Here is a 14,074-nt window from a genome sequence, read left to right on the forward strand (position 1 = left end):
AAGATCCAACTGACACCAGCACAACCGCAAGTTCAACTGGGGGAAAAGAGCTGTCAGCGTGATTTATCTCTAAGCCTCTGACTTTGACATGGCCTGTCCTAAATAGCCCATTTAAAATGGAGATAATGAGTAAACCCCGCATTTTCTTTGGCCTCAAAAGACACTGTGCTGCAAAACAAAAGAGTGTGGATTGAATGCTTGCCCGCCCCTGAGCCCATCCTTCACCACTCTAAGGGGACAAAGGGGAAGTATTCCTGCCACTGCCACCTGAGGAAAGACAAGTCACATGACCAGCATTAATGGGAGATTTTGGGCTTTCTGGGCTCTTAAATTTGGAAGGGGGTAGGGAAGTGGAGCTCTTCCTCTCTTGGATTCCCAGAGGAGTGCCGGAGCTTTGACTTAGCTGAGTCAGCAGTTGCCGAACCCTGGACTGAGCTACAAGAGAATCATTTGCCTACACTTGTATCTGCTCCATTATATAATCTAATCAACCTGTCTAACCAAGTGCATGCATGACTGATGGAAGTACATAGGATGCCTGTCGTTACACAGCAGCTCAAGGCTTCAACTTTAAGAATGAAGCGAGATCCATCAGATGTATGAGCGGACACGGTGCTAATAACCCTGTTATGATGACAAAACAGTCCTATACTGTCAAAAAACAAACAAACAACCCCCAAGTAAGAAAACGACAAAACCGCCACATGGAAATTCCCGTAACAGAATACCCATTTATACTAGCGGCAAGTGGGCTACCTGTCAAAGGTGTTACAAGTTGCACTTTTGTTTGCTATGCATTTGACAGTCTGCCGGTCTCATTTCCTTATTAAAACCCCCAAACCTTCTTTCGAAACCTCCCCCTCTTCCTCCAAATACTACTCCTACTCCCCAGGGCTACCTGCTGAGCCCTGAAGTGCAAATCAGTGCTAGTGAGGATAGCAGATGAGCTAAGGTCATTCATGGCTTTCCAGTGAGTCAAACAAACAAAGGCAAACATTCCAGTTGAATGCCATTGCTGAAGTCAGCAGCAACAGAAAGAAAGACGTTGAGAAAGAGACAGAGCAGGGCTCAGTGCAGAGAATAGCCCCAGGGTCCGTTTGTGTGTGTGTGTGTGTGCGCGCACGCGTGTGCACATGCACATTTGTGCGTCGTAGGAGATTATCTGCGCATCTATAAAGTGGGGTGAACCAAGGTTTAAAGCCTGGTGTGACCAGAGGGAACGGGGGCAGGGTCTTGGGCAGGAGGAGGGGTGGACAAAAGGAGCATTTGGGCAGATGAAGAAGTCATCATCATTAAGCCACTGGAGGTTTACTGTCCAGTTATAAAACTCATTTAAAAATTAGGGGCTAGGGGGTGCGTGTGAAAGGCCAGCAGGGCTGGAAAGGCCTGCGAGGGTCTGGAGAGAGGTGTATTAACTCGCTGAGAAACTGTAGAGCTAATTCATTAGGGGACAAGCGGTCTTTGTGTTAACACTAGCTTGATTGGAGTGGTGACCTTGCCACACACTGTGGCCCAGAGGAAGAGTTTAAGGGCAAGGTATTTAACCTTAAACTAAATCTCAGCCATGGACAAAGGGCCAGCATCATTTCGTGCCGAAGGTCTGCCAAACTGATAACTAATGTAACGCAAGTGGAAAACAAACTCAAAAAGTGGAAAACACTGTATACTACAGCTGTTTGTTTATAGAAATAACTACCGTAATATTTTAGCATGCTCTTTATAGGATATAACTGAATATGCATCTGAAACTGTTGACTGATTGGCTAAAATTGATTATTCACTCAAATATAAATTAATCTGCAACAACATTGATAATTGATAAAACTGCTTCTTAGAAGAAAGAAAGAAAGAAAGAAAGAAAGAAAGAAAGAAAGTGTACTTTATTGATCCCCGTGGGGAAATTCCTCTCTGCATTTAACCCATTCACTCAGTGAAGCAGTGGGCAGCCATTGGGCACCCGGGGGAGCAGTGTGCAGGGACGGTACCTTGCTCAGGGGTACCTCAGGGTAGCTGTAGCTTCCGATCATGGGGCCGCCACTACCTACTGAGCTATCCCTGCCCTTAGTGGATGATAAACTAAAACTTTATGGACTTTTCTCTGTTTGCCTGATAAAAAAACAAATTGTGTGACTAATAATCGCCACCTTTACAGACCATTTGTTGCCGCTCAACAGGAAGCAATATGCCAAATGTAGCATATTAATGTGGATTAATATTTTTTCCAATTGATTCGGGAAGTTTAGTATCACCCGTCCTCCCAGTTTTGATATCAGTTCCAGTAAAAATCCAAGCGAGATGCATAAAACTACACTTTTTTTGTCATTAAGGAACTGTAAATGAAGGACACACTTATGAGAATGTTCTACAGCCTTTATCAAGCAACAAGTCCAGGCACTTTGATTCTGTGAGAGACTGCACATATTTAATTTTCTATCATTTACTAAGTAACATGTCAAATTTAAGTTGCTGGGCATCTTTTTCATGAGCCCACATAAAAACAAATAGTAGCAACAAACGTTTAGACTTTCAGGAAGCATCATCACTTGCAAAAAATATCTGCCACCCTCTAGATTATGTAGCAGAAGATTTTCCCAGCTAGCATAATCGAATGAAAGTGAAGGACAAGCGAAAATTTACAATGCTGTCCATGACTGTGTAATAAAACAGGAGGCCTGCTAGTGAACCCAATCTGCATTTTACAACACTGCTGGGTTGAACGCCAGTTCACCTAAACTGAAACAACAGGGAGAGAGACACAGGACCCTAATACATTTATAGACTTATTCAGGGAAGCCATATTGAATAAGGCAACAATAAGTTCTATTGCATACTGTAAAGCTGTCACTGGCAGCAGTCAAACACCGGTCAATGCTAAAGGGCAAGAGGACGAAGGAGACAAAGATTTGTTGCTTTGAATTTAAAGTGGTTATAATACATTCTCTAAAACATCATTTTTTTACTCCAGGACTGGAAACAAGTCAATCATTCCTGACCTTGCATAAAAGAGAGAAAATAAAAGCTTTTTATAGTCAAATTCATGTAAATAGCCATATTCCATGACTGGCCTTTATTTCATCCAATTGAGCCTCTACCATTTTCACAGCTACTTCTAACATCTGGTCTGAACACAATGGCTCATTTGAGATTAGATCTTTGATAATGGTTGACCAGGCCTTGTCGTGGCTATAAAGTGCTGTTTAGACAGCCCTGTTTGTTATGGGGTGTAAAGGGAGATCCATGGATCATGGTAAAAGGGCCAACGCTATCAAAACATTTACGCTTATCAGATGACAAACCAGCAAAGGGGTCATGTTCCAGTTCCAGGAGCTGGCCTGGGCTGCCCTCCATCCTCCACGCAGACCAAACATCAGTCAAATGGAGGTGCTGAAGATGTGAGAGACTTCAGAGGTGATCACTGGAAACTTGAAACACAACTTGAAACTACATCCTACATCATTCTACAACATATGCATGTACCTGTAGACTATACTTTGGAAAATTAAACTAAAAAACTACTCAAACTGAAATGTACAGAAGAGAATAAGAGCCACTGGAAAAAAAAATTTGGGGGTCATGACCCCCTTTGGATTCTAAGACAAAAAACAAACCAAAAAAAGTCAGCATTAACCGATACAAAGTTCTAACTTTAACCCAGGAACTCAGACTTTTTCAGTTAAATTTATCCTCATAATTTGTACTTTATTCTCAATTCTAACTTTTTACAATTCTAAAAGTGATATTTATGAGAAAAAAGTCACAATCCTGCTTCTTGTTCTTTGAATTCTCAAAAACTATTTTTTAAATTTAATTCATTATTATTATTTTAAACAGAGGTCTTCATCTTTTTTCCAAATGAACTGCTGAAAAATTTGTACTAGGTATAAATCTACCCAAATTCATCTTGACGATTGATAAAGTAAATAATGAAAAGAAATTAATTGTCAACCTTTCTGATAATTAATCAACTAACTAATTTTACAAGACTCAAAGTTCTAGTTAGAGTTTCTCAGCTGTGATGCTTCAGTTCCTCGACTATTTAAATATGTTAAACTGTTAAATTCAAAATAAGACGGCTGTTTGAGGTTTAAAAGACCGAATCCATGTTCTTGTATTGACAGATAATGATAATAATGAAGACAACTGGCAAGTTAAATAATAATGAAAATAATTATTAGCACTCCACTAAATCTATCTTTAAACCTTTCTCCCCCTTTAAGGACAACTCACTCTCTCAAAGGTTCACACATCCAACACACTGACTTAATTTCAGCACACACTCATGGAGAGCACATAAGAAAGAGGTCTGTTGTGTTTATCAGGCATCCAAAGAGATCCACTTTTCACAATGGGACCTCTCCTTTCTTTTCCTTCCTGAAAAAGATCTCGGCCACCTTGAATCTATTTGACTGACAGCATGACAAAGAGGCTTCTTAATGTCCTGGAGAAAGAGCCTCCTCCTCTTTCCCTCTAAACTTCCTTACAGGGCGATCAGCTGTATCCATCATACCCCTCTTCCTGACCCCAGGCGGAACTGCTGCATCGGCAGCACCCCACCCCCGTTACCCCCTCACTCTCTCGCCACATCTCCTCCATTCTCCACCACCCTCCCGATTAATAGGCACCAGGTTGCCCTCGGTGACGGGACACACACTTAAATCCCATCAGTCGTCCTTACAGCAGCAAGAGCCGCAGCATCAGCAGGACTCTTTTTGTCTTAATCGGACAATGGAAGCAGTCCAGCCTTTGTTTGGGGCTTGACCCTGCACACAAACCGTGCCGATTTGAAAAAGTGACAGTAAACCTATTCAGAGCTGTTATCACTTCATCCTGCCCAGGGTCCCTCCACCAGAGGAGACATTTTACCAGCCAAGAGCCTCTTAGTAACTTTGGTATGTGAGATTTAAAAAAAAAAAAAAAAAAAAAAAAAAAAAAAGGTTTTACAATCATTCATGAAATCAACCTTGTCAGTAAAAGAACTACATAAAGACAATCTGAATGAATTTTAAAACTTTCTACTGTAGACAATACACGCCTCAATTGCACTACAAGCACAGCTAAATGTAGTTTTAGAATTCCCCTTTGCTCTGATATAGTCATTATAGGTAAACATATAGTATTATTGTAGGGTTTATATTACAATATAAGGCATCTTGAGGCGACTATTGTTCTTATTTGACACTGTATAAATAAAACTGAATTTAATAGTCAGGTATTTTGTACTTTTCTAAATTAAAGCCTGATATGCTGCAAGTGTTTTGTAAAAACATTCTGACATGACAAATTAAAGGAAAACCCCCCCCAAAACATTTCTTTAAATCCCTTAAAATTATTATGATCAGCATGCTTTGGGAAAAGTTTTTCTTTGAATAGGGATGAAAATGTAATAAAAAGTCTCTAAAACATGTTTTTGTGTTAAAGCGAATGCACAGATCTACTTATAAAATAGTCTGTTGAATGTCTGCATGTTTTATTTCTGGCTGCACTCAAGCTGAAATTGTGCCTCGCACAGATAATAGAGAAGAGAGAGCGAGGGTGCTACAGAGAGTGAGAGCGAGACAGAATGACCTCCACAGAGGAACGCTGAGTCCTCGCAGCACATGGCTGGGTCTTGGTCACCTTAGCCTTGGACGGGCTGCAACAGCCAATGGTATAGCCTTCTGCTACAGTCAGCCCTCTCCCACACAATCCTGGCTGCAGGAACGCTCACTGACCTTGTATTTCAATATGAAAAGGGAGAGAGAATGAGTGAGTAATGTCCTGTTTGGGGTCGTGTTTGTGTAATTAAGGTTATGTGTGCGTGGGCAGCAGCATTTTTTGGAAAAGCATCTATGGGCTAAGGCAAAGATGCTGCCAAGGTGACGCGGGAAATCTGGCTGAAAGCTTGAGTGTTTCCAGCTGCTGTTAGCATACATCAAGTTCTCTCACATTAACAATTATACACAAATTATACACATAGAAAAAAAAGAAAGAAATGTGCATCAGTGTTGCAACTCCAACATCTAAGAGAGATTACACCAAATGGGTTGTTAAAATGATTTTCAGATGTCAATTGGAGCAAAAATAATGTCATGATTGATCAGCCCAAACCAATAAGCAAAGATTATTCACACAGCTACAATTTTCACAGCTGGATTATTAAAATAAAATTAAATGCTACTTTTAGCTGTTCTCTTATTCACAAGAGATCTGATTGGTGTTTGATTTGGTGCTCGTCCTGACCCAACCCTAAAAGCAACTGTGCCACCTCGCAGAAAAGACGAGGTGAATGTGTACATCACTGCAGTGTGGAGCCAGCAAATTGGTGATGGTCAATTAGTTTTCTATTCCACAATCAGTCTTAACAATCACAAGAAAGACCTTACACAAAACCTCCAAACCCACACAGACTTAGATTAAAAAAATATGTATAAAGTTCAGCAAGGCTAAGAAAATCCACTTTATGTGTATGTGTTTGTGTAAAACATGTTTTGGTGTTAAAGTGAATGCACAGATCTACTTATAAAATAGTCTGGTGAATGTCTGCATGTTTTATTTCTGGCTACACTCGAGCTGAAAATGTGCTCGAGTGCTGAACAGCGAGCTGGTATATGCTTTAGTTCTGCAGTGCACCTAAGACACACACGCATGCACATGGTTGGATGGCCAGGCTAGAAACATTAACCAACTATAAATGACAAATTATTTATTAGACTATGCTAATGGACAGTTCACAAAGTCCTCAGTCTCTGTGACCTCAGCATAAACATATAGAAGTTTTTAACATCATTTAACTGAATCTGTGGTTTGTTTTACAGGACTGGAAACTGATTACCCCAGCACTTCCTTAGCCCATTATTTTTGGCTCTTGTTCCGCTAATGTGTGCATACAGAAATATAGAGAAAACACTTTGTGATTGTGCCCCACTGCCCTCCCCGAAAGTGTCCTCTTCACTCTGCTAATATCCCTGTGGGATGGATAATCACTCTCTCCCTCTCTGAAGCCCTCTCACCCCCCTCATTAATTTTACAAGGTGACAGAATAACACGTGAATTAGTAATCAGTCATCAAAGGTCCGCTGGTTAAACCCATAAATAATTCCATACACCCCATTTTCTCATATTAAAACTGGGTTGAATTTTTGACACAGGGTTCCTGCAATTGTTTCACAAGAAAAGCCTTGCTGGGACAGAAATGACTTCTGTCTTACAAAGCTTTTAATTTGGAAGAGGACACAGGAAATTCACAATGCAGCAACAAACAACATAGTGGCTCAAAAGTACTAAAATATGAACAACTTATTTGATAAAATTAGTCCTCGGAGAAGCCCTATAATCTAAATAAAAAACAAGAACCAGTTACAACTGAGTTAAAACAGTCTTTTTTGATACTCTTTACTGTTACTGTACCAACAATAACAGTAAAGAGTGATGCTAGTTTCAGCTAGCATTAGAGGAAGCTAGCTCATCATTAGCTACCCGACTCAATTACATTTTTAGCATTTCAGTACACTACGCCATGGTATACTTTTACCTTTGTTGTTGATCCAGAAGGTAATCGTCGCCAACTCCGTCCTCTCGTTATAAATTGAAAATAAACCAAATGGCTGAAAGTTGCAGAGCAGTTGAATACAACCTGGGTAAATAACTAAAAAACTTTTAGCATGCTAAACTGAAAAATTGAGACTTCAAGAGGAAAAATTTATACCAACCTAACCCACTGCCTGTGTGTGTGTGAAGTATTTTTTTTCTTGGTCATAAATATTAACAGGTCAGTTTTAGCCTACTGAACGTCTGTCAATCGAGTTAAAGCATTTTAAACAACATTAGCCGTATAACAGTGCTTGCTAACATAGCAAAAGCTCACATTTTTGAGCCAGCTAATATTAAGCGATCTTATTTACTTTTTGGGCCTCGGTTGCAGTGGGCGTGGCTTTCAGAGTACCACCCGACCCCTGGCCTTTGTCTCTAACGGCTCTCTCCTGATCCATGCGGGTGATTGCATTTTATAGACTAACTCCGATTGTTTTATTTCCTCATCTGGAGGGGAAAAAAACAGCACTACACCCAAACCCATTAACACTGCAGTTAAGAGACACACTAATAATCATATGCAATGCTGTATGCCATTATAGCTGTTGTGTCACATAAAATGTGACATGCAGTCAAAAACAGAGCACTTCTGTATGTGTTAAATGGGCTTGGTGGAGCTGAGGGAGTAATAAGAAGAAAATTTTAAAGCTAAACTGCAATGCCAATCAAAATGTAAAGCAGTAAATGCTAAAAAAAATAAATCTTTTGCTTGCTTGTGTGAACAGAACATTCAGACAGATGAAGTGAAATTGCTTTAGTTATGACATAATATAGTGTTTTAGACAATCGCCTAAAGCCGGTTCGATCCCAGGTAAAGATACAAATCCTTTTGGGGTTGTGTGTGTCAGGAAGAACATTCAACAACAAAAAAAATCTGCCAAATCAAACATGCAGAGCTACCCGCTGTTCTTTCATCTCATTGCAATGGTTCAGGCTCAGGTTACTTTATTTGTACCCATAGGTAGATTTACTTTGCAGCAGTGAGTCATCTATACTCACATTTTCAGCAGAGACACAGATACATGTAGCAAAGCTATGATATGTTTATCTGACTAATGGCTGCTGGAAAAAAGCAGTTTTTAAACAGTGTTGTTCTGTTCAAAAAGTTGTTCAGAAGGAAGAAACTGAAGCTCCTTATGCATTGTCAAGTAAAATTTAAAGTGTTGCACAAGGATGCTGGGCTCAGCTGTGGCTCACCAATCAGCGTCTTAAATGCAGACCACAACCTACTGAGTGGATTTCTGCCAAAGTCCCTTGCCAGACACCAAAAGCACCTCCAGAGATCATGTTTCCATGCTATTTTAGCAGGACGCAGTTGGGCCAACATACTATTAGACAGGAAATTTTAATATGTGGACAATTGGAAGAATAGTGTCATAACTCAGGCAACTCAAGCCTTCAAACGTGTTGATGTTGTGAAAATGTCTAATCTTTTACTAATCCTGCCCAAGTAAAACTGGTCTGTAAAGATGAAGTAAATCAAAAAAGAAAAAAAAAAGATTTAAAACAAGTGACATCAACAACTCTCCCTTTTTTAAAGTCACATGCTTGTGCTGCCAGCACTTACTTTATTGCCCCTTTAAACTAGAAACACTCCAGTTTATTGTTATGAGCAAAAACACAACAAGATCATTTTATCTGGAGGATTTGGAAAGCAAAACCGTAAATTTTCCTTCACAGTATTGTGCTGTGATCCAGACTGTGGCACAGCACATGCTGTGCTCTTTAAAACGAACATGAAGCTGCTGGCTGAAATTTCTGTCTGCAGGTACTGTACCACTGGAGCTGGCATCTGTGCATGGGCAGGGAATACAGCAGTACACCCTGTGAGAACACACTGTTCCATAACACTGCTGTGCAAGAAGGGATTCTCCGCTGAATGCTTTCGAAGTTTCAGTGGCAAGAATGAGGATATATTATGACTGAGTGATCTCAGTGGAGACACACGCACAATTTGCGCTTCGTGAGTTCATATTGCTGTAATGGAGTCCACAATAATCTGAGAGATTGATCTTAAAAAAAAAAGGAGGAACAGTGTAGACATGAGTCTGTACTTCGTGCCACAATCCTACTGTGATGTGATTTGCAAGACACAACCTAATTTCTTTTTCCAAGAGTTCAGCGAGAGTCTCTCCTTCACCTTGACATGCCATCACTCCCCCACAAACACGTGCATGAACTCCCGCTTTCATGGTGAACCTTTGACACACTTCCTGGCGATTGACTCGAGGGCACAACCAGCTCGTTTTCATTCATTTCTCGGGGTTCATGTGCAGATGAAAAGAGCGTAAAAGTCTGGATGATAATATTCTGTAACTGCACCACAAAAAGGAGTGTATGAATAGAGGTTGAGCATGGTAACAGGAGGCTTAAATAAACTAAGGATTAGGTTCACTAAGTCATTTGGTTAGTCAAGCACAAAATCCAGCAGTGACAGATAAGAGCCTGCCCTGCATGTCAGAATCATAGATAACAGGACAACAGGAAGTGGTGTCTACTGTGGTTGCGTAGCAGTCATGCATAAATGTACACACACACACACAGACACACCACCAAGATTAGCATCATAGATCTCCTTTTGCAACAAAGAGCAGGATGTTCAGCCCAGCGTTTTTGGCTGCACCTCTACTAGTGATGGGTCGTTCGCGAACGAAATGGCTCTTAGAGCCGACTCTTTGAAGTGAACGACGCGAGCCTTTTTTTCCCCTTTCTCTCACCCTCTCTCTCGCCCTTTTTCCGCTAAACTCCGCACGCGCGGCCTGTACTTTGCGCTGGGCAGAGGGGGGAGGGGCGTTAGTTACACTCGCAGTAGCACAGGAACAGAGCCAGAGAGAAAAAGAGCAAGGGCCAACAACATCACATTAGAAAGGTATAGTAATCATCCACTATTTTCAGTTGCAGATGATAAAGGATTCAGAAATCATGCCGGCCCATATGACAGAGAATGTGCATTTTCTTTTTGTTTTTATATTTTAATTTATATTTAATTGTGTTGTGGTTTGCAGTGTTTTGTGTTGTTTCACGTTAAATTTGTTTAAAAGGAAAAAGCTGAAAATTTAAATAGTTAAAAGTTTAAAATGTAAATAGTTGTTTTTTGTATTATATGATTTATTTATTACATTTTATGTGGAGTGAATAAATAAAGTATATTTATGGTGGCCCTTAGAGACAAAGCACGTACAAACTCCTAAGCATGTACAAACTCCAAAACGCGTAAAAACTCCAAAACGCGTAAAAACTCAGACGCACTTACAAACCCCGAAGCATGTACAAACTCCAAAACACGTAAAAACTCAGAAGCATGTACAAACTCCAAAACACGTAAAAACTCAGAAGCACGTACAAACTCAGAATCACGTACAAAAGACAACAGAAGTGCTCCAGGATGCTAGGGCGCAGTGTTGAGCTTTTGTTACCTAGTGGCTACACAAGCCAGGAAGTATCAACAACCGGATTTGGTGTGTGGTAGTAACAGGTACAAGAACTTTTTTTTTTAATTATTTGAATAAATATGAGTGCTTGTCTATAAATACACAAACAATACACACATGCTTTCAATTGTGTAATTTAAGTGATCTGAGTAGCTCTGTTTTGGAAGTTTAGTTAACGCTAGAAATGTGTTTTGGAGTTTGTACGTGCTTTTTGGAGTTTGTATATGCTTTAGAGTTTGTACGTGCTTTGTCTCTAGGGGCCATATATAAACATATATAAATAAAACCACTTTTTTTACATTAGTAATTCTTTTTCTGCATAATTTTATATTATTGTTAATGATAAATTAATTAAAGCAACAAAACAACCTGAAGAGCCGGTTCGGAGCCGAAAGAGCCGGCTCTTTTTAGTGAGCCGAGCCGAAAGAGCCGGATCTCTAAAAAGAGCCGGAAATCCCATCACTAACCTCTACATTTTACATGTCCTACATTCTTGACTATAAGTTCCTTTCATCCATCCCAAAAAGCCAGATCACTCTAGGACTGAGAGAGAGGAAAAAAAAGGGGGCATTCTTTCAGCTCAGAGGAATTTCATCCTTACATCGTTTCCGTTTCCCCTTTGCTCCTGAGCAGGCCGTAAACACTGAGGTGTGAAGCAGACTCTCACCCAGAAGCACAAATTCATGGTTGGCTGAGGGGATAACGTTAAACAGTTAATTATCTGCATTTTATTTAAGGGGTGAGTTAAATTAAGTTCAGCCTAAGGCTATGTCCACACTAGTGTTTTTAGTCGTTGTCAGAGTTGTGTGTCCACATTGAAACGGCCGAAAACGCTTACGTTCCAGTACTGTGCATGCGCAAAAGCGAATGAGAATTAAAGAACTTGAACAAAAGCTATCTGGAGCATGTACAAACTGATATTAATCTTTTTTAGGGCTGTCAAAATTGAGAGCAATCAAAACAACTGCTGTATAATGCACTCCACTATCTTTGTTTAATTGGTCACATGACTGCATCACATGACTAAAATGCGTCATCGTTTTGGAAAGTCTGCGTTTTCGAGTGTCCACACTGTGACGGGACAGATCCGTTTTGAATGTTTGTATGTTTTCGAGAGCGTTTTCAAAATGCTGCGTGTTTCCCTGGGGAAAAGGCCGTCTCAGTGTGGACGGGAGGCCAAAACGGAGAGAAAACGATGCGTTTTCAAACAGAAACGCCTACGTCCACACGTACACGGGTATTTTTGAAAACGGAGATTTTCCGTTTTCGTTTTAAAAATAATCCCATCCACACGTAAAGGCAGAAATGAAGGAAAACGCTGCTAGGAACATGCCAAAGCAACAGGTGGCGATATATTCCTAACCGTGCAGAAATGTTGGCCAATCAGAAGTCTCGAAGCCTCGGTGGGAAAAAGTAACAAAGCTGGGGCATAGAAGCTAGTGATGTGCGATACCACTGATTTCCTTTCCGATCCGATACCAAGTAAAATTCAGGGTGGTATCGGCGATACTGATCCGATACCGATACTCTGTACAAAAACTTAATGTTTCATTGCATTTCATAATACAATATATAATTGTATTATGTAATTGTAATAATAACATAACCATATTGCTTCATAATGATTAGAGGACATCAGACAACTTGTTTTTATTGCTTAATAATGCAGAATAATCATATAGAAATAAATAAAAAAAACTGACGTTGTGCGCTATTTGAGCATGTTGCCTGCCTGCAGCACTAAAGGACTCTGCGAGAGACCTTATAGTGTGCTACTGAATACGTACAACCCTCCTTTGCCATAAAATCCCAGGTTTGGCTCTAAATAAGTACTATGTACTAATTTCTGTTTACGTGTATGACAATAGTTGGTAAAGAGAGAAGAAATGTGTACTGAAGTAAATAAAAAAACAGATATAATTGCTCAGTTTCCTGCAGGTGAAACTAAGACATAACAGCTGATGGTGGAGGGCTTAGAGGAGGAAGCCCTCCCCCGGTAGCGGGATCAATGCACATAAATGGAAGAGGTCACAGACCTTTGACATCTCCTTTCAGCCGGGGGAGGGGCACAGGCCTTTGTGAAATTGGCTTTAATGATCCAGTTGTCAGGCGTGTCATACACCAGCATACAGTACATACAGTTTCAATTTACAATTTTAGGTCTTTCCTCTTCACACTCAGGTTTTACACATTTAACTAATCCAACAGCAACAAGTGTCAGGTTTGGATAAAGAAAAGTGATATTCTGTCTGCATCCAGCTGCCTTGTTTCTAGCTTCATCACTCCCACTTCTTTTTTCACCCTTTTCTCCCATCTCTTCCCCTCTGGAGGCTCACCAGCTCTTCTCAAACCTTATTTGTGCTTCTCCTCTTCTTCCTTTCATGATGCATTTTTCAAGAGACAATCATTAAAAAGGAAACATGGAGGACCACTTTCTACAGTGTTTGCTGTTTCCATGGTTCTGCAGAGATGATATTGAAAAATTAAAATTAGCAAGATGCCAAATATTAAATATTCACTCGGATGAATGAGAGCTTCAAAACACACGGTGAACTGTTCTTTCTGCTGCTTTTTAAGTGAATAGAATGGGAGACAGATGTGATTCTCTGCAGAAGAAAGAAAAACATACAGCCCTTACGTGGCCCCTGTAGTCTGAATATTTGCTTTCATTTATTTAGACTCACAACATTACAAGTGAACACAGTGTTCCTGGCATTCTTGGCCCCCAATAAAAATAAACACAAAGACAGGTTAAAGGTTTACGAGCATCCATGTGGAACACGTTTGGCTTCGCACATCATGGCTGAGATGCTTTTTGAATTTTTATGTTTTGCTGAAAAGGGCCAGTTAATCTTTGATATACAGTGACACGGTAAGGTTAGCTAGTCACATCAGACACAGTTACTGCTAAAAAGCACTAAAGAGATCTCATTAGGAATCAGAAAACATCTTCTTCTCCTGAAAGTGAACCTCGATTTATCTGTAATTTATTTGCATTTACCAACAAGTATTTTTTTTGTAGGAGATCTGACCTCTGTTTGCAAGAAGTGGGACGTAATGCTTCTTTACGAGGG

General features: G+C 40.2%; 1 protein-coding gene across 3 annotated transcripts in view; it reads right to left on the reverse strand.

The window, feature by feature from the left end:
- greb1l (GREB1 like retinoic acid receptor coactivator) overlaps positions 1-14,074 on the reverse strand; it is a 46,459-nt gene that overhangs the window by 29,641 nt on the left and 2,744 nt on the right. Inside the window, exon 2 of one of the 3 annotated variants that reach the window (XM_085378950.1) lies at positions 5,566-5,711. The exons of 1 other annotated variant lie outside the window; for it this stretch is intronic. The gene's annotated coding sequence lies outside the window, so the exon portion shown is untranslated. Of the gene's footprint in view, positions 1-3,296; positions 3,500-5,565; positions 5,712-14,074 lie in introns of those variants that run through there. One more of the 3 variants, XM_085378951.1, reaches the window with a different exon arrangement.

This window comes from Diplotaxodon limnothrissa, linkage group LG18 (assembly GCF_057381915.1).
Source record: "Diplotaxodon limnothrissa isolate DT_005_m linkage group LG18, D_limnothrissa_male_GT1.1, whole genome shotgun sequence".
In the NCBI taxonomy this organism is placed as follows: Eukaryota; Metazoa; Chordata; class Actinopteri; order Cichliformes; family Cichlidae; genus Diplotaxodon; species Diplotaxodon limnothrissa.